The following is a 23,219-nucleotide window of genomic DNA, read 5'->3' on the forward strand; positions in this document are numbered from 1 at the left end:
GTTGTACCAACCATATTGCCAGAAAAGACTGTCAATACTGGATGATTCTGCAAAGACTATGTTCAGTGCCAATGTTTTTTTAACTTCCCAAGGCAGTAGTTTTAAATTCTGTTTCTTTCTCATTCGTGCATGGCAGCAATGATAGGGTTAATAAGGTTGATAGTATTGTGGCCATGGAAAATAAACTGTGGTTGAGTGTCAGGGTCATGCTTATTTCCTTAAACATTTATTGGCGTATATTTGCAGAATGTGTATGCAACTGTACAACATTTTGGCATTGTGAACGTTTGGATTTCTGTTTGTAGTCTGAGTAGTATCGACCTATTACTTTTGAGCAGGCTTTGTCTGACCTCAGGTAAACAGTCTGTGTGAAGAGCAAAAGAGGTGTTACACATGGAGTGCTCCAGGAAAGCGTCTTAAAACTCAGAGATGAGTTGGCATTTTGGCACTCATTTGTTTATTCGTCTCGAAGTCAGTGGGTTTTTTTCATGGGTTTTAGGTTGGAAGCCTGAATAAAGTCTTCGGTTAAAAATGCTTAAGAGACTTTCACATTTTGCCTAATCAAATAAAACGTGTGAGTAAATACCCCCCATGTGAACCTTTTCACATGGGGGGTATTTAACCTGAAGCTTTTATATTACAAAAGGCGGTTGCTAATAAGTGGTTAAATGAAACTACAAGGCGCCATCACGCCGAACACGGCTTCACAGCCTCCTTTTGGTTGGAATGTTAAGATGTGGGACTCTGTTGTAGTTGGTTTATAGCCTATAGTTAGTCTTTTACTTCTGGTGATTGCATTTAGGCTTCAAAAATGATAAAAGAGGAGCTAGGTTGTGAAGTTTACCTTGAACATAATGTGTGAACTTTTAGGTGCCACAGAGTTTTTTGTTGAGGAGGGAGCCATGGCGATGCTAACTGCTGTGTCAGCCTACAATAAAATGGCATTCCTGGAGAAATTTATTGGCTGAAATTCACTCTGAAGAAATGTTGGCCATCGTCTGACAATGATTTAGCTTTTTATAAGCTCTACTCTAATTTATCTGCATTCATATGCAGATATCTGCTCATAGAGATTAGGCAGAATGTGGTCTGGACTTGTCTCAAGATGCTAATCAAAATGTAAACAATGAGCAGCTCACAGCAGAGGAAATCTTGGCCCAAATATCCAGATCTACCTAACATTGGCTGTTGCCCATAGAAGTTTTGTCATTGTCAGACGATAGCCAATGCAGTTCCAAGATTAGGGTTATACAACTATAAGTGGCCCCAAGAGACTTCAACAAGTGACTCAGTGGTGACATTTATGCATTTTTCAAGTGTTTTCACAGTTGACTTTTCAATTTCACAAGAGAGTCGACTTAAAGTATGAAGATTAAGTGGTTGTTTTGGCAAATGTTTGTCAGATCAACTCCCCCACTACCATTAGGGGCAAACACAGCTGCTTCCTTGGACTTGTCTATGGAACCAGCTGGGACTGTCCAGAAAGATCCTATATTCATCCAATATGGATGGAAGTCCAACAGATATTGGGCCGATTGTACAGATGACTCATAGCTTTGTTTTGTGGTGGCTGACACCCAGGCTGAAACCTTACCAGGAATTCTCTCGTCGTTTTCGACCAGATTCTTTCCCTGTTGTCTGTGTTTTGAATGAATAATACAGTCTACAGCCCTGCGACAAACACTATGCTCAACTCAAAACATTTTCAACTTTGTGAACTTGTCTTTTCACATCCACATATTTTCTTTCCTTGACTTAGCTTGCGCAAAAATGTACTTTACCTTTAGTCTGTGTGCAGTTAAAACAGCCCAATTCAAGGTAATGTTCCAAACAAAGGTTAATGCTAAAGATACTATAGAAAGGCTCAGTGCACAAAAAGATGTTATTGTCTTTATAGTAGATACAGAATGCCTAAAATGGAGGTCAACATATATTTAATAAAACCACTTTATTGGAGCCAGCCAGCTGAATAGTCATTGCAAACTGTATATTAGAAAGCAGAATAAATGCAAACAAGGCTACAGGAACTACAGTTGACATGGTGGGTTAAGACTGTTCCACGCTTAGTAGCTGCTCACACTGAGTTGTAGTGGTTTGTTTTCAAATTGCTCATCCTTCCTGAAAGATCCATCATCTGTAGAGTTTGTATTTTCAGCATATGCGTGTAGCCGCACCCACACATAGAGCAAAGACACAGACAGAGGGAGAGGGATTATTGGTCAGGAGGCGAGTGCATTTACAGTGCATAACCTTCCCCTCCCCAATTTGGATTTGTGAGCACAAACAAATCAATTCTCCCAAAGGTGGAAGCAAAAAAGCCAAGGGCAGAGTCGCTTGATGAACCTTGATACCAACTAGAAGAACAGGATGAAATCTCCAGGTTATTTCCACTGAATGAGTTTTATTGCTGGAAGGCTTTTAGAAACCGTGGTAATCTGGGTCCTGGCTGTGGGACGAATTGTTCACAAATATTGAGCTCTCTCATATTTCAAGGATACCACTGACTTTGTGTTTGAGGGTGGATTTTTCTGCTTTAAGAGACTATTTTTTGGTTTAATCCACATTTAGGGACTCAAGAGATATCTGATTTAAAGTTGCATTAGCTACCTTCTGCCAGTCTTCTTTTACATTTCCAAGTTTTTTTGGAATCCTCACAAAAAAACCTCCATCACATATCCCTCATGAAAGAAACCCATGGCAGTCTGAAGGAACACTGCTGCTTTTGTGTTAAGGGATTTAAGAAAAAGTTGCTTCCATGTTATTTCAGGCTGTAGCTTTGATAAATGGAAGTGGTCACAAAAACAGCATTCTCCTTGTTCAAGGGACTGAAATATGAGAAGATCAGTACTTTGGTAGCTTTGACGTTTTCTTCATGCTAACATTTTTCTTCACAATGTGATCTCACCAGGACTAGGTTTCAGTGCTAAGCATTTAAGGTGTCAGCTGAAAAAAGGTACATATTGCAAGGTGGCAATATGTGACGACTTGGGATTACAACACGTTGTTCTGCCAGATCATCAAGCATTGTGTTAGAGCCATGTCCAAAGCCTGATCAAACTTTAAAACTGGAAATGGAAAAGAAAATGAATTTGATTTTACTGGCATAATTCTGAGTTGAGTACAGCTCTAGTACCCAGCCCTAGATTTCAAAACTGTAAAACCATAGTTTTTAAATGCTTTGTATCACATTTTTCTCATTATGCTTGAATGAAACCATCAGCAACAAATGGCCTTTCAGCTAAATTCCCCTTGAACTGTAACCTCTGAGTGTTGTAAACACGAGTCCGGCAAAGAAACCAAAAGAACTGAACGACAAAAATCAATATTTTCATTTGCAGCAATGTACTGGAAGTAATTACGTTGCCTGTGTGTTGGAAATATTGGTGCTATTGTGCTCCATGCCTCTGGCTACAGCAGAGAAATCAAGCGTCTGACAAGAGGAAAACTAGAAATCAGTATCATAGAGGGCCTGCCTCTGTAATCTCTCAGCTCATTATGATTTAAATAGAAACACCGACCACCTCAGCTGCTTTTTCAGCAATGTTAGCCCACATGTCAGCCAAGCATAGGATTATCCTTGTCTCCCTGTTTTGTAGACACAGCTGACCCCTGTGAGGCAGGTTTCCTAACAGTCTTGCAGTGGGTGGGAGGGCACAGTGTGTAAGGAATGAATTCATATTTTGTCCTCACAGCATCCCCAGCACAGGTGTCTCGCTCTTGACTTTGCCTCCAGTTCTTTGGCTCCCCCTCTCCCATCTCTGGCTCGTGCTCCGCCGGGTCTGAACCCCCAGAAGCGCAGCAGTCTGTGGCGTTTCCGAACAGGTTAATGGACTTCTAACCCCTCATCGCTGATTAGCATGATTAATCAGACAGCGGAGCCGCTCCATGATTCCCCTCCCCTTCCCTCGCTCCCCCTGCTCACTGGCTCTCTATTCCTGCCAGATGGTATCAATGCAAAGCTGAGAGCAGAGGAAAATCAAAGGTAGGCTTCAGAGGCTTGAAAACCAAGAAAGCACAGCAGTTATCTCCTGCTGTTCAGATGACACATTTACAGGCGTCATGCACTCTACGGAGAATAACCCCAGGAGAGTGCAAATGAGAAAACACTTCACATCGCTCCCTGCAATCCAACTTTTAGAGCTACTGTGTTTTACAGTACAAATGTATGGAGATGAAAGCACCTGGATATTGACTATATCATCTGATAACTTTGAGACCGGCCATTTTCACTGTTACAGACCTGCTTAAAAAGCAGAAATCATGCAAAGTCAAAGTTAAGCTTCATTTCAGGGCTGCAGCTATTGAATATTTTGATAATTTAGTATCGTACCAATGAATTCATCGATTAAAAGAGTAATCGGATAAGAAGTACTTTTACTTTGTTGAAGAGCAATGGTAAATATACAAAAGAGAAACTAAAGGACAGATGGGCAACTAATTGGTAGAAAATACAGCATTTTTATTGCTTAAACTGCATACAGTAATTAGGCTCCTATTGCTACTTACAGTACCTGATATTTTACTTTTGAGGGTATTTCATGCATTGGTGTGAGGGGAGTACTGTGTGTGTGTGTTTGTGTGTGTGTGTTTGTGTGTGTGTGAGAGAGAGAGAGGCTATCATCCATATAATGTGAATGAAGCTCAGGCTTTCACCAGTTAATTGCAACATTTTATTTATTCATTTATTTATTGTGGCTATGTCCCTAATTTAAGTTTTACTCAAGAATATAAAAAAGAAGCATAATGCTGCAGTCAGTTTATGAAAGAGTGGCTAGCCACCATATCAATTTACGGTCTTAAAAAGGAAACTGCCAATTTTCAATCAGCTCTGTGTCACCACAGTGTGCAGATGAACAGTGTTTGGCTTCCCTCTGTTCTTTTAAGTTTGAATGAGCAATAGCTGTTGGGAGTGCTAACCTCTGTCATAAATACATTGTGTTTCTTATGGATGCCACCACCTTTTAATGTAAAGGCATAGCAGTTTGCATGAGCAGGATGCTCAGCTTGCTTTGCTTGGGGGCTGCTTTTTAAAAAAAATTACAGGAGGCCAGGCGCCAGTTGGAGTGCCCCATACATGTTCATGATTTTACGAAGTTTCTAGGGTTTTTGTTACGTTTCTAGGACTTTAGCATGTTTCTAGGATTTTAGGTCATCTCTAGGATTTCAGGACATTTCTTGGCTTTTAGGACATTTCAATGATTTTAGCACGTTTCTAGGATTTTAGGACATTAGGGACTTAACTAGGTCCTCTGTTGGGGCGTGTGTGTCCTTGACTGGCACTTCTTTTTTTTTTTAAAAAAAAAACAAACTCTATTTTGATGTTGTTTATGTAATCTGGAGCCTTATGTATGCTCAAAGTACCCAAACAATCCCCAGGATGATTCACTTTGTTTGTAATGTGAATTAGGAAAAGGTTTGGGGTCCACCTGGCACCCTATTGGGGGCCAGATTTGTCCTGCAGGCCGTAAGTTGAAGTAATCAATAAACAGGTAAGTTTCTATCAGTGAGACAAAAATATTAGCGTTAATGTCGAAGTGCACGCTTTGCCTTTTCGTGTAAATCCCTTATGCAGTTGTATGTAATTAGGAATAGTGGACTCTATCAGTGGCAATTAAAACTACTATTTATATAAAAAAGCAATTACTGAGGGTAAATATGCAGCAGACTGTTCAAGAAATAAGGAAAGTTAAAAACGCCGTTGTAGAAAACCCAGGAGACACAAAGTCATTCTGCTGAGAGTTCTCGGACAGCAATCCTTGGCCAACCTGCACAATTACATCTAAGAATCCGTTATTAGTTCAATCACAGAAATGGCACGCACACGTACAAAGCCATGAAAAATCCAAAGCCCTCAGTCAGTGTCATTAGCTGGAAATGTCAAGGTGAGCCACGAATCTGAGGGGCGAGAACTGCGGGGCTGGAGTCGGCCTCTGGAGAAAAGAGGGCGAGATATTTCTTGTGGCAGTGAATATAATGATTCAGCAGAGAGATGGCAGACTGCCATGGTGTTTTCTCTGCGAGGGAAGTGTTGATGAAAGACTGTGCCAGGTTTTTAATTTTCATTTATAACACGGTGGCGATGTGTTTATGAAGAGAGCAGATTAAGTGTTTCAATAGGTGGCGGCCATTTGGAACAACTGCAGATAAACTCTCAGGCAACTTTGAAATAACACTTTGACTCAAGGCCTTTGTGTGTTCCCAAGCCCTTAAATGCATGATTTAATCTAGCGTCCAATTCTCTTGATTCTCATTGTGGCTGTATTCAGGGAGCACGAGTTTACAGAGCAAAGGGAAATGAGAAAATGAGTTTCAGCTGCGGCTCTGTCAGACCTCCACTAGAGTCCTGTGGGGATTCTCATTTCAGATTCAAAGACAAAATAATTAGAGGCCGTTTTGTTGAGGGTGGCCTTCGTTTAGATCAGATCAAAGTACAGTGCAGGGGCATGGCTGCTCTCTGAGATGTAGCGTCCATGTATTTTCTTTGTTTTGTTAAATTTAGACTTTCCACAGAAGTTTTGGGAGCTTACTCTGCTCCTGTGACCACAGAGTCATTTCCTTTATCTCCCCTTAAGCCTCTCTTTACAATTCTAAATGCACCTTAAAGGAAGCTTTCTGAAGAAGTGTTGAATGTTGAATAAGTGAAATATCGTTTTTGAAAATGAATCGCTGTGCTTGCTAGCCGCCAGCTGGTAGATGATGATCTCCGTAACTAGGACAAATGTGTTTTCTCAATATCTGATGGGCTTGAAGAAACGCAGTAGATTAAGCCAGGAATTAACAGAAAAAAGAACCGAATGATCCCTTTCAATCTGAATCTGATTCCAAAGGTGTGTTCATGATGTTCACATCTGCCACCTGGTGATTATTACTATTTTTCATCTCCTGAAAAATGTTACAGATCAGATAAATAGAAAAACCACTGTCACAAATGAATGTAAGATGAAAATCACACATTGGTAATGCTGACCTCATATTATTTTCCATGTAGGTATTATCTTTAGTATCAGCTGGATAACTGTATTTTCTTATAGTTAAGCCCTCTAACCCAGTGGTTCCCAACCTTTTTTGTCTGACCCCACCGCGCCATCAGTTGAGCTAAAGTCCTCTCTCTTTGACACAAATCTGTCATGGTATTATATAAAGTAATTTTTCATGCAGTTGTCAGTGATGAGGTTGTCTTGGTCAGGTTTGCATTCCATAGTATTTGTTAGTAAGTCAGTTAATTATTTATTTAAACTATTTATTTTTTATTATTCTTACTGTACTATTTTACCATATCTGCTTGCTTCACATGCTCTCAGTTGCATCACATTTTACAGCTGACTCAGGTTGATCTGCAGCTAAATATCTTCACTTTTCGCTTCACTTTTTTAAATTAGTTGAGCTTTCTGTTACCCTGTAAACTGCAGAAGTACCCCTCAGTGGGAGTATAAGCCGAGAGGAGCTGCAGATTTGGGTGATTATTCTCTGTAGCTTCGTCACTACGGGCGACCCCTATCATGTTGTCATTTGATACATTGTGATTATAAAAATATCGACAAAAGCCGCTCTCTCTAACTCTTTTGTGGTTATTACCGTGATGTCTTGAGGCCTGTATTTGCAGCGGTGAAAGGTCAGCCGCTTTACCTCCTTCTATAAATTCTTATTTAAATCAAGAAACATCCATAATTGATGACTCATTATGACAGCATACAAACACAGTGTCTGACTTCTCCATGGTCCATTAAACACTTGGTTGCCTAAGATACATGGTCTTCTTTGGAGTGTGTGTTCATGTATGTTTAAACACTATAATTGCCTGTCAGGAGCTGAGGAGTTAATTACCGTCTGAGTGTATGTGTGTGTGAAAGGTGGGTGATGACACAGCTGACAGGTGAGTGACGGGTTCTGGGAGTTTGCAGCAGATGGCGTGAGATGTTTTATATCTTGAGTGGGAACATTTAAAGGAAATGAGAGTGTAAATGTAGTTCTATATTCTCAGAATGTCAAATTACTCTTTGACGTCCGTTTAACAGTTTATAAGCTTGTCAAGACTCAACCTCTAAAGCTCAGGTGCTTTTAACCCTTAGGGACTGTTTGGCGCCTTTTATAGGCTTTTCATCTTCATTTTGTGATAATTTGGCTGTGTTCATGCATATGGCATAAATTTTGGCATGGCTGTGTATTTTTGTTTGATCTTGGAATTTCCAGCTCGGCTCAACAAAAAGTTGAAAATACACTGTGTAAACGAAATTGTCACATTCATATTGTTGCAAAAATGCAAAAAAGTGCCACTGAAACCCATACATACTGCAATGTTGGATCCATCAGTATAAAAACAAGCATTGTATTATTTCTGAGTGTCATTCTGGGCTTTTGCCCTGGAATTTGTATTTTGTTTTACTATTTTTCACCTGATGATGTCATTTTTAAACATGTTTTGGAATATTGAGAAAATACATGCTATTTCAACTGGGTGCCTTGTCACGATGTTGCTGCAAATCATTGACATATCCAAGGCTTTTGTAATCAAAAAAAGAAAACTAAATCTACTTTGCATGTGGTATATTGAAAATTAATTATTTTTTGTGCTTTTTTACTTCATCTAAAATCATAGGGGCATCATAAAAAGAAAAAAAATGGCATTTAAAGGCTTAAAATTTTGAAAATTAATGAATTCTTGATATTTGATGTTGATTAAATTTTGATTAAAAATTAACTCAGTGAAAGTAGGAGATGATGTTATATATAATATTTTTTAAAACTTGTTTTTGAAACGCGCATTTTGTGCGCAGAGCAATGCAAATGTGTGTAATATTAAATTGGGCCCTAAGGGTTAATAGTATAGTTATGTAACTGTTCCCATATATCTGTCACAACAATTAAATTAATAGTCAAAATTTATTAAATGCAGCGTGACTAAACGAGGTGTGTCATCCATGTATCTGTACTCCGACAGCCTTTGATGTACCTTTGAAACAAACTTCAAAGCTCTGGGACCAGTGCGGGTTTGTACTGATGTCTTACAAAGGGCGCGGAGGGTGTGCTGGTGCAGCACAAGATATGAAGCCTTTCACTGTGGGGCTGAAGAAGCAACTGCAGGGCAACGGCGGTCATGGAGTTAAAAGGGGGGGTACACTTCCAACAAATGACCCGTGTGTTGCAAAAAGTGAAAAATAACTCAGGCAGTGTTTGGCCTTATTTGTGCTCAAGGTCACAGCATACTGGAGTCTCTCCTGCTACACACAGGCAGCGAGGATACACACACTCTGTGGGGGCAAGTTTGTCTCCGCCGTCCAAAACACGACCGCTCCTGAAATGATTCATGTGAGTGTGACTTTGGTTTACCACATACAGCAACTAAAGGTTTCTAAGTAAGTCTGATTTAAAAGGTTTTCCACACCAAACCACTGCAAAACAGCGGTCAGGGGGTTTCATCCACCCGTGACTGGATTAAATGGCTCTCAAATTACTATTTTCCTTCTTTTTTTTATTTCAATGTCTTCGGTGAGTGTTTCGGAGATATAAATGTTCCTCAATCAATACATGTTTCGGAAGAATTTTTATGTGTGAAAACAAAACCGCAGTAATTACTCCCTCCCCATGACTGAAGAAACAGGGTGCAAATTAAAGTATCTGGACTGAAAATAAAAACTCCCAAAAACTAGGAATATTTTGACATTGTGTGGATTATACTTATTTACTTTCTTTCTTAGAGTTTTTTAAGCTTCAGAGGGATAACGTGGTACCTTTGGACAGAATCAGATGAGCTGTTTCCAGTTTGTGTGCTTCATATTAACAGTTACAGACACAAGAGTTGCATCAGTACTGTTACAGTTAAGTTAAATAAAACACCTATGATTAAGCTAGATAAAGCATTCTCATAATAAAGGTAAATAAAGCACTGTTGAAAAGTAATTTCATGATAATGTTAAGTAAAATACTGTGAAAATGGAGTAAAAGTAAGTAGTTACAATTAAGTTAAAAGAAACACTGAAAAAGTCAAATAAAGTAATGTTTTAATGAAGTAAAATAACGTATTTTTATATAAAAAACAAAGCAGAACTACTGATCCTGTTATTCTGAAGCACCCGGCTCGTCTCAGGCAGAAAGTCTTGATGTTTTTTTTGTGAACTTGAAGCTTTTGGTCAACAGTTAGATGTTAGCAGTTAGCAGAAAGCTGTTACTGTAACTGCAGCTCTGTTAAACATGAGGATTTATTCACTCTGAGTGGGAAACAAACTAACAACTCCCCAGGTCATATATTAACAGTATTTGCAAGTCATGCTGATGCACCATGCTTACAAAATATGACAAAATAGCTGTAGTCTGGAGCCCTGCACATACCAAAACACATGCCTGGTCTGCTCGTCTTAGAGAGAGAACTGAAATGCCAAAGCAAGCCTCATGCCGCTGGCCGAACAAAATGATGTGAAAATTTAGACTAGATGTTAGCGTTACAGTACTTTATAAATCCCAAGTTGAAAAAGCCATGATACATTAAGTATGATGGTTATATCGCCCACCCCTATATCAAAATGACTATACTTAGTCCGCCCAACTGACCTTGATGTTCTCCTTTTTTGAGATACTGAGGTTTTGCTTTTTTTCGTTTATTTTATTTATAAGAACAACACACATTCATAAACATTTCTGTAAATATGCCAGTGTTAGCCATCAGCCCAATTTTCACCTGTAGTCCTTTGGCAAGATGTTTTGAAACCTGTAAAATGAGAAAATTCACATAACAACAGCAGCAGGACACCATAAGGACAGCAGCAGCTACAACAAACAGGAACTCCCAAGACAGAGCACAAGCTATGCGAAGCAACAAGAAACAGCAGAACAACAGTGCAAAACAATAGCACAGCAACAACATATAGTGTTTTAGCACAACATAGCCATGCACTCAGCGTGAATCAACAGCATAAAGCTTTTTAGCACAAGTAGTCAAGCACTCAGCATGAAGCAGAGCCGCACACTAAGCATAACATGCAGACATGCAGAGCATCAGGATAATATGACAATACTTTTGCCTTTTCTGTGTAGGGAGAATATCAGTATCTGTACAACTGCAGGAAGTAACTTGAAAAATTGCCATAGATCTTTTTTTTTTTTTTTAATTTAATTTTTCTTATTATTTTTGGGCTTTTTCTATGAAACGAGAGAGGGGGGATGACACAAGCAGGAAGTGAACCTGCAGCTGCTGTGGCAAGGACATTGCTTTTGCACATGGGGTGCTCACTCTTTCCACTGTGCTACTAGGCGACCTATTTATTTATTTTTGGTTAATGATATGTATGTTACCTAGGACAGGACATTTGGAGAAGATGGTATAGGTGCAGGGTCCACATATAGATGTAGCCAATGCTGTTTCCTTCTCTTGAAATACGTTTTTTTGCATCATGTCAATTCAAATGCCAACAAGATAAGGAGCCATCTTAGCCTTCATGTAGAGCTTTTACTTTGGAACGTATGTAGCGTCACAATTTCTGCTGAGCATCACTTCACTGGCGTTATGCCTGAAAATATACATTGACAAATGACTGCATGAGCTGAAAAAGTAATCGAGTATCAAGCTCAACAGCTCAGCTGGTGTTTGAATGCCGCTAGAAAAAGCCAGGCACAGGGCAGCATCAACCACTGAGATGCTTTGCTGATATTAGAGACGTGTGTGTGTGTGTGTGTGTGTGTGAGAGAGAGAGCAAGGATGAAGGCGTAGTAAATGATGATTCCAGCTGCAACAGTGTAATGATTGTTTGATCATGGCTATTTGGTGCTTTTGTGCTGAAACAATGTATTTTAAGGGCTTCAGCTTTTCGAGTTTTTGCCTCCGTTGACATCGGATGGACAGGAGTGGATGCACACAAAGCTTTTCTGTGACAGGATGTTGAACACAGTCAGTAAAAATGACAAGTGTAAAGACAAGAAAAATAATAGTGTCCTGGAAATTCTCTCCCATTTTTATATATATTTATATAATTTTTTGTGTGTGTGTTGGCATAGTCGGCACTCACGGTACGACAAAAGTGATTAGAGCCGAGTTGCCTGGATCCACTTTGTTCTGAGTGGAGCCACTGCTGCCAGCTGTCTGAGGTGATGCAACCGCGCCTCCGGAGAGAAACGCAGACCAGCTTATTTATAAAAGCCAAAGGGAAGATGAAAGGACAAAGGGAGCTCGAGTGACCTGTTTGGAGAGGGAGGTTCAAAGTCAAAGCGAAGTCATCTGATCTTTACGGGGACAAGGGTAAGATAATGAGCACTGAGAATAGCCCTTGAGAGGGAATCACAGAGAGTTCAATTAGGCTTCCTCGCTGTTGCTTCTGGCTCAGTCTGACTGCCGCGTGTGCCAGGATGAAATGTCTTGAGTTTTTCTAATGACAAGAGCCCACTTGGAGCGCCCTGTAAAATCAAATCTCAATAATATCCCCTCAACGCCTTGTAAGCAATAAGAGGAGCACGCTGCTTGACTGCTGATGTGAAAGCCCACCCTGGAATAGCTCGCTAATTGTTTTCACTTTGTCTTTTGCTGATTTGAACTTCTTAATGAGGGTTTTCTTCCTTGTTCTCAGCGAGGGTCGAAGGTTGGAGGCATCATTTTCATTTATTGTTTTCATTTTTTCTCTTAATGTGGGCGTGTAGGAGTTCTGTGATTAAGGGCTACACAGAAAAACAACTGGAAAAAATAACAAAATAAAGGTCGCGTTAGCCCCAAGAGTTGCAGTAATACCCCTCTTTGTATCCTGGTTGAAAATGGTCATTTGAAGCATTCATCTTTAGACCCCTTTGGGCAAAATGAGCACATAAAAAGGAATATACCATTGCTAGAATATTTCTTCTCTCTTTCAGTTCCTCCGCTGTTGTTCAGTAAATATAGATTGTGAGATAAATGTAATTCAAAGTCACATCACCATCTGCCGCACATACGTTACCATTAAAACTCCATCATCTGTATCAGAGACAGCACTGATAAACATCATCACTGCTATAAAGCGGGCACTGAAGTGGCAACGCGAGGAATGAAAAACATTGAATTTGTATGGGACAATCTTTATTGACTCGCGCTCTGAAGCAACCATCCAATGCAGCCCTGTGGTCAGGTGTCCGTTAAGCTGTGACTGGAGAAAAATGTTTTTTCTACGTTGCATTTGTCACATATTCAGTTTCAACATTATAAAATAAATAGTAGATAATCTAATTTAAAAGGGATAGTTCGGATTTCTTGAAGTGGGGTTATAAAGAGGGTACATATCCATGGACAGTTTACAAGTAATAGATGTCAGTCAGCAAGCCACCAGTTTTGGAGAAGCAGGTTGAGGTCTGACACCAAAAGCTGTGCAGCTGTGGGTGAGTTTAGCAACAAAACATATTTTAGCCACCTAAAAATGTCCCACCTAAATAAATCGATAACAGATTAAGTTAGGACCCATTGATTTGGCCTCAAAATAATTTAAACTCTACAAATTAATAAATATAATATATAACTGACATTTGTTAATATATATGTATTTATTTAGTTAATATTTGTGATGTGACAAAATGTCAGGCCACCTTTGCAGATTTCAAAGCAATGAATTAGGGGCCTGTTTCATCAAATTTTCAACACTCAAGCACTAATTTGAAACATAAGATAATTTCCTCTTGCTTATGCATGAGTATACAAGAGCCCTGTAGGACTTGCAATTGTATCTGTAATTCTGGAGCGACAATCACTTGTGAAACATGTCACCCCAAATTGCTTTTGTTGAAGAGACACTTGGCCCTGTGTGTTGCATGTTTGACGTGAGGGTGTTCCTGTCAGCGGTGCCGCCAAGGGGCTGTCAGCGGAGGCCACAGCCACCCTGATACAATCTCTGGCTCAGATTATTCTTCTAAGTGTCTGACAAAATTATGGAAACAATCCTGCAGAGATAGACCTTTTTGTTAAAGAGTCGCATCCTTTTTGTTTAATGAGAAACCAGACTCCACCAGACTCAGTTTAAATAAACAGTAATTTTAGCCTGTATAGAGCCAGCATACTTTCACATCTAACTGGATGAATTTGGGGTTTATTTCAACCAAAATAGAGCTGGTAATTGTTGGAACAGTGGAAAGACAAATCATGACAATTTTGTGGCTTTTCTTTTTCTTCTGTCAACTTTAATAAAATATGCTTTATGATGATGAAACCATTATTTATATAAATGGAGTCTGGTGGGTTTGGTGATAGACATTTTAGGGCTGTTTCTAGTTAGGGATCCTTACCATCAAGCTGTTGGACACTTAAATTATCTGAGGCTGTCAGTTGCAATAACAAGCACTTTTAGTGGATAAAAGTTGACGGTGCGAGTGGTTACATTGCAGAATGGCATTTTTGCCACCTAACCTACACACTTCAACATCATGAAGGAATTCCTGAAATTCGGTTTTGGATTTTGGTTTTGGATGTCAAACTAAGATTATTAGTGACCCCATCAAGCCACCCCTTTGAAACCTTTGTGGGGGCGTCACTGGTTCCTGCCTGTCCCTTCTGTTTGTCTTGGAGACAACAGGTTTGACCATGGTCAGCACTTCTTCTCTTAATGTATGCAGTCCTCCATCGTAACCAGATATGTAATACATCTGTACTGGTACAAGTACATATTGCTTCCAGAAAACAGCCATAACCTTGCCTTATTATTCCAACATTGATATAAAACAAAACTCCCACCGTTACATGCCAACTGTGCTATTATAGTTACTAAACAAACTGCATTTCATTGAAATTGAAATGTAAGCATTGCAACCTTGAACAGTGTTATGAAAAATTCAAATATGACAGTTTTGTAAACTTAAGGCAAATAAGCAATAAAATCCATTAAAATCCTATTACATCTAGAAAAATTAGATTGAATATATATATATGTAATTTCCATCACAGTTACAGTGTAGTAATGAGTTGTAAGTTGCCCAGATGCATCAAAGGAAACAAAAGTGCAAACTTTTTTAAAATTCAGATTTAAAAGTAGTTCACAGTTGCTATCCACAATGTAAAAGAATACAAAAAATACAGCCTAAAGCTCTTGGACTTGCCAGATTGGATCCTGCTCTTGTGCCAGTGCTTTTCAGCCTGTGGATACTACTGTCTTGCTGAGTTAATAACTTAATATAGCAGTATGTGTGAAAATCCATCTACATGAAAAGGACCATAATATTTAATGTTTATATTTGTTATTATATTTTTAATGACCAAATTGGGAAATTCTGTGAGCAAAGGCCAGTTTTGCATATTCCAAAATTGTCTTGTCTGAAGGATTTTACTGCTGTGAAATGGACAAACAGACTAAATCAGCGGTGCGTTTCACTATAATCAAGGCGGCTATTATGAAATACGTGAAATATGATTGTGGTGAATATAATTTTTTAACAGCTAGGTTCACCAAGGACGCTTTCACCTTAAATCTGACAACTGGCAATTATCACAGAAGCCGCTGATTTTTTTTCTTGACCACCTTACTGTCACACTAATTTCACACTGGGCCAAGGAAATAACAAGAATAACCAGAAATCCCATTGGCTGACCTCCAGTGGCCTCAGTGTTTGATATGATGGGGCGGGGCGGTATATCAACATTAAGCGCGGTGATAAATCTTCATAACAGCTGGTCTTGGCTTCAAATTTATAGCTATAATTTTTTCTCATGAAGTCATTTAACAAAAAGTCCATTCTCAGTGTTGGGGGGGATGGAAGTCACTTAAATTGATTCGGGTGCAGAGGAGCACATGGTGTGGACGGACGCCATAATTCATCAATTTTGAATTGTAATTTGCAGCAGTGCCCCTGAGATTAGCGGAGATGTAAAGGAAGTGGCACGGCTTCTGACTGCACTGCACGACAGGCCTGACTGTGGATAAGCACGCTGTTACGGTGGATTGGATTTTTGGTTAAAAAAATAAGAGAAAAAGTAATCACATTTTAAGGTTTAAAAAATGGTTTTCCAAAATCTTTTGCAGCCCTTTCCTGTGAAATTTTTTGTTTTTCAGTTTGTGTGTGAGCATGTTTATGTGCAGTGAGAGAGCTGTACATGATCAAGCATGCAGTTGAGCGTGAATTGACAGCTACCTGTTTGCGTTTGCAGCACAAGGCGATTGATTTTGTCAGCTCAACAGCAGCACGTGAACCGTTCCTGCTCTCATAATCAGCCTTGACATTACGGCTCAGTAGCTCACATAATGGAGGTCTCTCCTGATCACACTTTAAATATTCATGTGCTGCCGGTGTAATTCACACACTGCAACAGCTATTGCCTTGTTTCCTCCATAGGGCTGACTTCAGCTCAGGGTCTCCGTGTCGTACTCCACAAACCTTTCTCTCTGGTGTTTGTTCACAGCTCACTTCTACAGTTCAACTAAAGTCACTGCGCTGAAAATAACAGCAAATTAAATTTTCACAAAGATGAAAGAACTTAGGTTTAGAGCAGTGAACTTGGGTTCAGAAGCAGTTGCAACTTGTTGAGCATTGGTTAGGGGAAATATTGTTATTTCACATCATTACAGTTTTTTTATGAACTATTTTCAGCTCATGATTTCTTTTGGAATTGGGTCAAAGCAATAAAAAAAAACAGCTCCTTCACATGTGCATCAATGTGTCATGGGTAATCAGATCATATTGACGGATCATTGGAAGCAGCATGAGCACATGAAGCAGAAATGCACCACAGATCCGAGCCAAGCGGAAATATTGTTTCATGGCAATCTGTGGTTTATGAAGGAAGGAAAGAGCATGCTTCAGTTTGCATAATACATAGATACATACATACACTCGTTATTATAAAGGATTAATTCACCCAAAGCAGAGAAAAAAATAAGTTCCTTTTCCTGCTTACTGATGTGTTATACGCCACAAAAAATAGCTCCTACATTTAAAATGTCCTGCAGCAAAATATCTTTCCAGAAACAGTGTCCTTATTGCTTCGTGTTATCTAGAGACTTTGCTGTAGATGTCCCAAGGACATGAGACCTGTATGGGTTTTGGTCCACATATTATGGTCAATCGGATCCGGGTCAGGTCCCATTTCGGGTCTTTTTTATTTCGGTACTTGTTAGGGGTGAATTCCCCAGAGGCCCAACAATGTGATATCATTTGGATACTTGAAGTAATATTTGTGATTTTTGAAGTGCAGCTGTATGAGATACTTGTGTATAGTTGGTGTATTACATACAGTAGCTGGCCGTCGGTGCATTCCCATTTTGCGGAAGCAGACAAACCAACCCCAGGTTGATTAAAAAACGTGTGTTAGCCACTTCAAAAAACCACTAAGTGGAGGCTGTACTGAGAGTGTTTTTAACGTGAAGTTTCGTTTCAGTCGGATCGAGTAACAGCCGCTAACAGCACTTTCTGTCCCAAACAGCTGACTGGCAGTGGATGAGAAATGTAGTGCCACAGGAAAAGGCTGTGTGGTGGTGAAAATACTCTAAATATAGCATCCACTTAGACTGATATTGATTTTTCAGGCCTTTTTTTAAAGTGGCTAAAATACGTTTTGATATCAATCCCTGCGGGGTGTCTGTTTCTGCAAACCAGGAGCGCACTGACCGCCAGCTACTGTATGTAATACACTGACTATACATAAGTATCTCATACAGCCCCCTTCAAAAATCCACTACTATCACTTTAAGTCACGATACACTAATATTGTGATTTTAAACGTTTGTGATATGCTAAGAATTGTGATAATATATATTGCAATACATTGCGATTTATGGCTTTTTTTTAACAGCTAATTTTGTCTGACTTTGTCAACATAAGTCATTGCACAGAGGACTTATCTCCTGGATGGAATTATTCTAGTAGGCTACCAAAAGTTACATTTTTATTCTGAATATTAATAATGTATGAAAGAAAAAATACTTGATGTGTGTATATCGATACAATATTGACACACAAAATATTCCAAAACTTTGCTGTATTAGTTTTTTCCCCCACCCTTAGTATCTGCAAGACTCGAGTCGATGTGAGAGGACCTGGGATCAGCGCTGACTAGAGAGAAATGCATAAACTCTGTAATTTGCATGATGATTAGGCTGACCCAGGATCAGATTACAAGAGCAAAAGTAAGGTAAAAAGTAAAGTAAGAAAAAAGCCTTCAGCAGCAGCGCTAGTGGAGAGGCAGAGTGGAGGAAAGAAGGATAGTGAGCACGATAATTTCCACAACTTTGATTAGTTCTATAAAACAAAACCTTTTGATTCTTTTGATCTGTGGACCCTTCACAGATTAAAGAAATGGAATTATTTAAGAAATAGACACATTTAGTTTTTTTTCCATCTCTCTTTCTTTACCGTACTGCCTGTTAATCGGAATAATTCTTTGAAATTTAGCTAGCTGAAGTTTCTACCTACTTATCGTCTCTTTTTTAATATGAAATATGGAATTTTAATCTCTGCAGGACTTTTTTTGCATATTTTGCAAGGTTTTAGGTTCTCTGCACCTACAGTATGAAACAATCTGCAGCATGATCTTAAGCCTCGACGTATGGTGACCTTGAATGAGTTTGGAGCCATGATGAATGATCTATTGAGACCAGGCTGTCTGTGTGAACCTGTTTTATCAAAGCATTTTATGATACTCATATCTGTGCTTTTATGTGAATTTTATTTGTTGTTAAAACTCTTTGTTGCTGCTATTCTCAGCCAGGTCTCCCTTATGAAAGAGATCTTTGAGTACTTAGATAAGTGCTATATAAGTCCTATTAATAATAATATCATTATTTTGTTGTTAGTAGCAGTAGTAGTAGTATTTTTTATCTCAATGGGATAAACCTGGTTAAATGAAGGCTAAATAAATAACATAAAAAACTCTGCAAAATTAATTCAGCAAATATAATCTGGAGAATCTAACCGTTGTAACCATGTGTCTATGTTGACAAAAGTAACATTTATATTTGTATATGCAAACTAATCATCTAAGAGTTATAGCTCCTCACCGGTAGGCAGAAGAAAATCAAATCAAAAATGGACATCTGAAACATTACTAAACATCACATACAGAAGATGGTTAAGAATAGTGTGATATATTTAACATGACCAAACATTTTTAGCAGTAAAAAAAAGGATAGTTTTATTAGAAATATTAATTAGCGGGTTTGTTGGGTCCATAAAATAGACCTAAGACCTGGGACCTGTCAGTATGGACCTGATTAACCAGGTGTCAGGTCCATATGAATCTATGAACAAATTTCTCTTGTCGATTTGAGATCCGGTCCCCTGTTTTGAACCTGTGAAGGCCTCTACCTTGATGTAGTAAGTTTTCTTAGAGATTATTTTTTGTATTAAGTATTTCCATAACCATTCATCTTTACTGTATTTGTATTCAGCAGAAATCAAGATGGAAATCTGAAAGCAAAGAAATCATCTGCACTGCTAAACAATACCAGGTAAGTGAAGAAATGTGCTTTTTGTAACCTGGGTGACCTTTCCCTTTAATCACATACTGATATAGAACAGACTCAACAATAATTTAAAGCCCACAAACCCGAGGCCTCACAGCGCGATGCATACATTAGCTTTCCATCTGTTCCGTGCGTGACCTCACCTCACCCTTAACTCATAATTCAAGCAAACTCACCACCATAAAACTTGTATTATTTATAATAAAGACAAAAGACTGAGCCTACATCATCGTTGAATTACAACAAAAGCATTTCCAGGGAGTCGGTGAACCGTGCTGTTTGAAAAGTGCTCTGTAGGTTTGATGAATAAAAATCCCATCCGCTCGACGTCAGTTTCAGAGTGACAAATGAACTGTTTGATCTGGAACAGACTGATGCTTGGCTTGCATACAGTGATAACAATAGGCTTTGAAGCTCCATCAGCAAGATGTGCATAGTCACTGCTGCCCCATTTCCCAGACACACACACACACACACACACACACACACACACACACAGAGTGTACTGTAGGTACTGTAGCATGTGCTACTTTATAGAGCTAATACCACATTTCCATAATGCAGACAGGATGGAAAGAGTGGAAAAAAAGATGTTAAATACATACGACATGGCAGGTGGGGAAACTGTGACCTGTGGAGGGCATTGTACAATCAAACGGTAACACTTCTGAGAATAAATTCATGACTTTTTCATGCAACGCTTTAAACAAGGTAATAAACATGCTGAACTTAGCGTCACAGACAGTATGTCAGCTTGTGTGGGCTCCAGGCTAAAAAAGGTAGAGGTTCCAAAATATGTTCCAGCTTAAACCTTCATTCATTTAACATTGCGGCATGCCGAAAAAAAAATGTAATATATTTGTCAAGCTCTGCACAAAGACTGCTTTGGAAGTTTGATCTGCATTTCAATCAGGCAAACAAATCTCCCCATTTAGTCAGATGCTGCGCTTCTGCCTCGTGGCGCCGAGCTCAAGTAAGAAGATGAAAGGCGAGGAAAACACTAACAATGCTGCGAGGCACACAGAAGAACCACGAAAGTGTCTCACATCTCATCGTGTATGTGCGAGGACCCAGTTTGAGTCAGAAACTGCAGCAGCATTAAATAATAAATAGGGTGGTTAATAGGTAACTTGTGATGTGGACATAGAGGAGGAAGAGGGAGGCCCCGAATGTAAGATTTGGCCCTCTTTCAACTCTGGATGGGCTCTTCATGTGGTAGGTTTGGGCCGCCGACGGAATTAGCTACCACGGAAACGGCCCCAAGCGACTGCAGCGCCTCCTCGCCACAGTCCCTCCATCGTCATGAAAAATAAAACAGATACAACACCCCCGCGTTAGGGAAGCTTTCAACCTCTGCTCAGCCTCTGCTTTAATATTTCATGGCCTCCTCTTACTTTTTTTAGTGGGAATAATTGATCTGGAAAGAGCACTGCCACGCTGAAATGAAAGGCTCTGAGGAGCAGAAAAAAACCTTCTATTATAGTTTTGAGGCTCTTTTTGTCTGGTGCTGCCTGGCTGTACATCACCAAATGAATAAACAAGCATTGTCTGATTTGTTGTGGAGAAATATTGAAGTGTCAGAAAGACAAAATGTTCCACAGTTTATTTAACCGCTAATGGATAGGTTACTTTAAAAGGTGCATTCTTGGGCATTGTGTGCAGCTAAAAAACATCTCAGAGGGGAGCTGACAAACATGGCTCTTTCACTGCCATGCTTTTCATTTAAACAAATAGCAACATTAAAAAAATAAATAAGTATTCAGTACTCTGAATAACCCTTTTTCGTGCCTTTCACTGTTATCGTTAGCATTGTCTTCCTATTCTTGCAGCCCACACAGGGAGTCTGGAAACAGAATCGATTCTTTCTCGGGGCTAAGGGCTAAGGCCACCCAGGGCCAGGAGGCTGTATTTATTGATGCACAAAAACACCTCCAGAGATCTGCACCTGCAAGCATCTTGCCTCTTGTGAATTCCCTCTGCAACGCCGCTTAATGATTTGTAACAAAATGAAAAAAAAAAAAGTGTCTCAGGCAAGAGGACCAGAGAGGCAAAGTTAGGTAAACTAAGTTTCTGACAGAGGAGGAAAAAAACAAACAAATCAAATGGTATTCCCAGAAAAACAAGACTTGTCCAGTTATTTCGCTTGCCGAGGGCATTTTGCTCTGACAATTATCTCTGTTATTATCGAAAGATTTTCTGCTGAAGTGATGGAAGAGGTATTCAATATGTTTCTGTGTGTGTGTGATGCTGAGCAAAGGAAATAGAATACCTCGGTGACAGGAAGCATTGTGAGCCAATGGCAGGCCAAGACAAATAAAGTCAAATGGCCATTTATCATGCTGACAGTTGAAATTCCATCTCAGTAATTACAGCTGATGCCTGGCCTTAAGATCAAACCAATCATTTCAGCAGAGGAACAAATGATGTGGAGCCAGGGACCATGGATTGCTTTAGAGATCAATGAACTTCATCAGGAAGCAAGTTAAGCTGAAAAACAATAAACAATTGTTTAACGTCCAACAATACATTTGCTGGATGTGATGGAGCTCGACAGTGGCCGGCCACCTCTCTCTGGGATACTGGAGACAGGATAGAATTAGAGTGGGAGACAATCGATGCACCGGTGAGAGGACGATGCTTCTCTACCCCGTGCTTTAACACTGACTGGGCAACCACATACCATGCATTGAAACCCCATCTCTCCTACATTATGGGTGTATAGTTTACTGAGTTTCTTGAAGCTCCATTTTTTTCCCAGAAGCTGCTTTTAGGTGTAACTGTACCTTTTTAAAACATGTGGCGTACTGAAAAGATTAGATTAAAAAGGCATTAAACTTCATATTGCAGTAAAGGAAAAGTTAGACGTTAAGAGAAATGTGCTTATTCTCTTTGCAGGCCAGGCTATTTCTTGGCTGAAAGAAGTGACTTCCTAGAGTCTGCCAGAGTTGGGTTGATTTCCAGTTTTGATTTCTGGTCCGGTGTCCAAGCTTAATCCGGTATGATTTTATACAAAGCGACTGAACTGACATTTAAAGTAGTCTACATTTACAACCTCTGCTGATGGCGTTGTGGTGCTAAGTCCAACTTGTATCGCATTAGCAATAGGCAATATGAAAATGTGATTAAAATAATATTATGTTTGTTTATAAACTGACTCACAGAGCCACTAGTGTAAAACAGGCCTTGTGCAATTTACTGCCGAGCCAAAGCCGACAATTTGAAGGAGATTTAATTTTAGTAGAGGTTGGAAAGTGAAGAGCAGCATGGTGTTTGTTTACTAGAAAGTTTGTGTGTTTTTTAGGTTGATGACATGGCGGAGATGGTCTCTTAATGAAATTGAAACTGGGCCAATGATGTCAACATTTTAGATTTGAAGGTGATGACAAAGGTGTCTTAGCTGTCTGCCAGTGACACGGTGTGCCGCTGTGAGCTGAACTTTTGTTGGATGTCTACTTTCTATTTTTACCTGCTGCTCACTTTGAAAGCACCACAATGAACAAGAACCAGCTGATCATAAAATAAACTTTAGGAATTATCTATATGATGCCTCCATATTTAACTACAAAACCCAAAATAAGGTGGCAGCTGGCTGGATGGCCAGAGAGCTGAGAGTTTCTGGTAAATAGCCATCGCTAACAACATATGTTTTATGCTGTTGGCTATATTGCATGTCATTTTCAGTTAATATCACTCTATATAAAGTGTGTTTTCTGGTTAAAAATGACAAACGTATGAAAGACTGAGGTACGCCACTTATCGAACTTTCAAGTGGTTATGTCTCCAGTCTGATCTTGGGCACATAGCTGATAGGTTGATTCATAACAGAGAGCATCC

The 23,219-nt window shown here is 39.4% G+C and overlaps 1 protein-coding gene across 2 annotated transcripts in view; it reads left to right on the plus strand.

Moving 5' to 3' along the window:
- Positions 1 to 23,219, plus strand: part of cdh19 (cadherin 19, type 2) — a 253,887-nt gene that overhangs the window by 57,318 nt on the left and 173,350 nt on the right. For both annotated transcript variants that reach the window (XM_088072143.1, XM_088072144.1), the window contains exon 3: positions 19,314 to 19,370. The gene's annotated coding sequence lies outside the window, so the exon portion shown is untranslated. The remainder of the gene's footprint in view (positions 1 to 19,313; positions 19,371 to 23,219) is intronic.

This window comes from Plectropomus leopardus, chromosome 21, assembly GCF_026936395.1.
Source record: "Plectropomus leopardus strain MGB_pleo_1.0 chromosome 21, ASM2693639v1, whole genome shotgun sequence".
Taxonomy (NCBI): Eukaryota; Metazoa; Chordata; class Actinopteri; order Perciformes; family Serranidae; genus Plectropomus; species Plectropomus leopardus.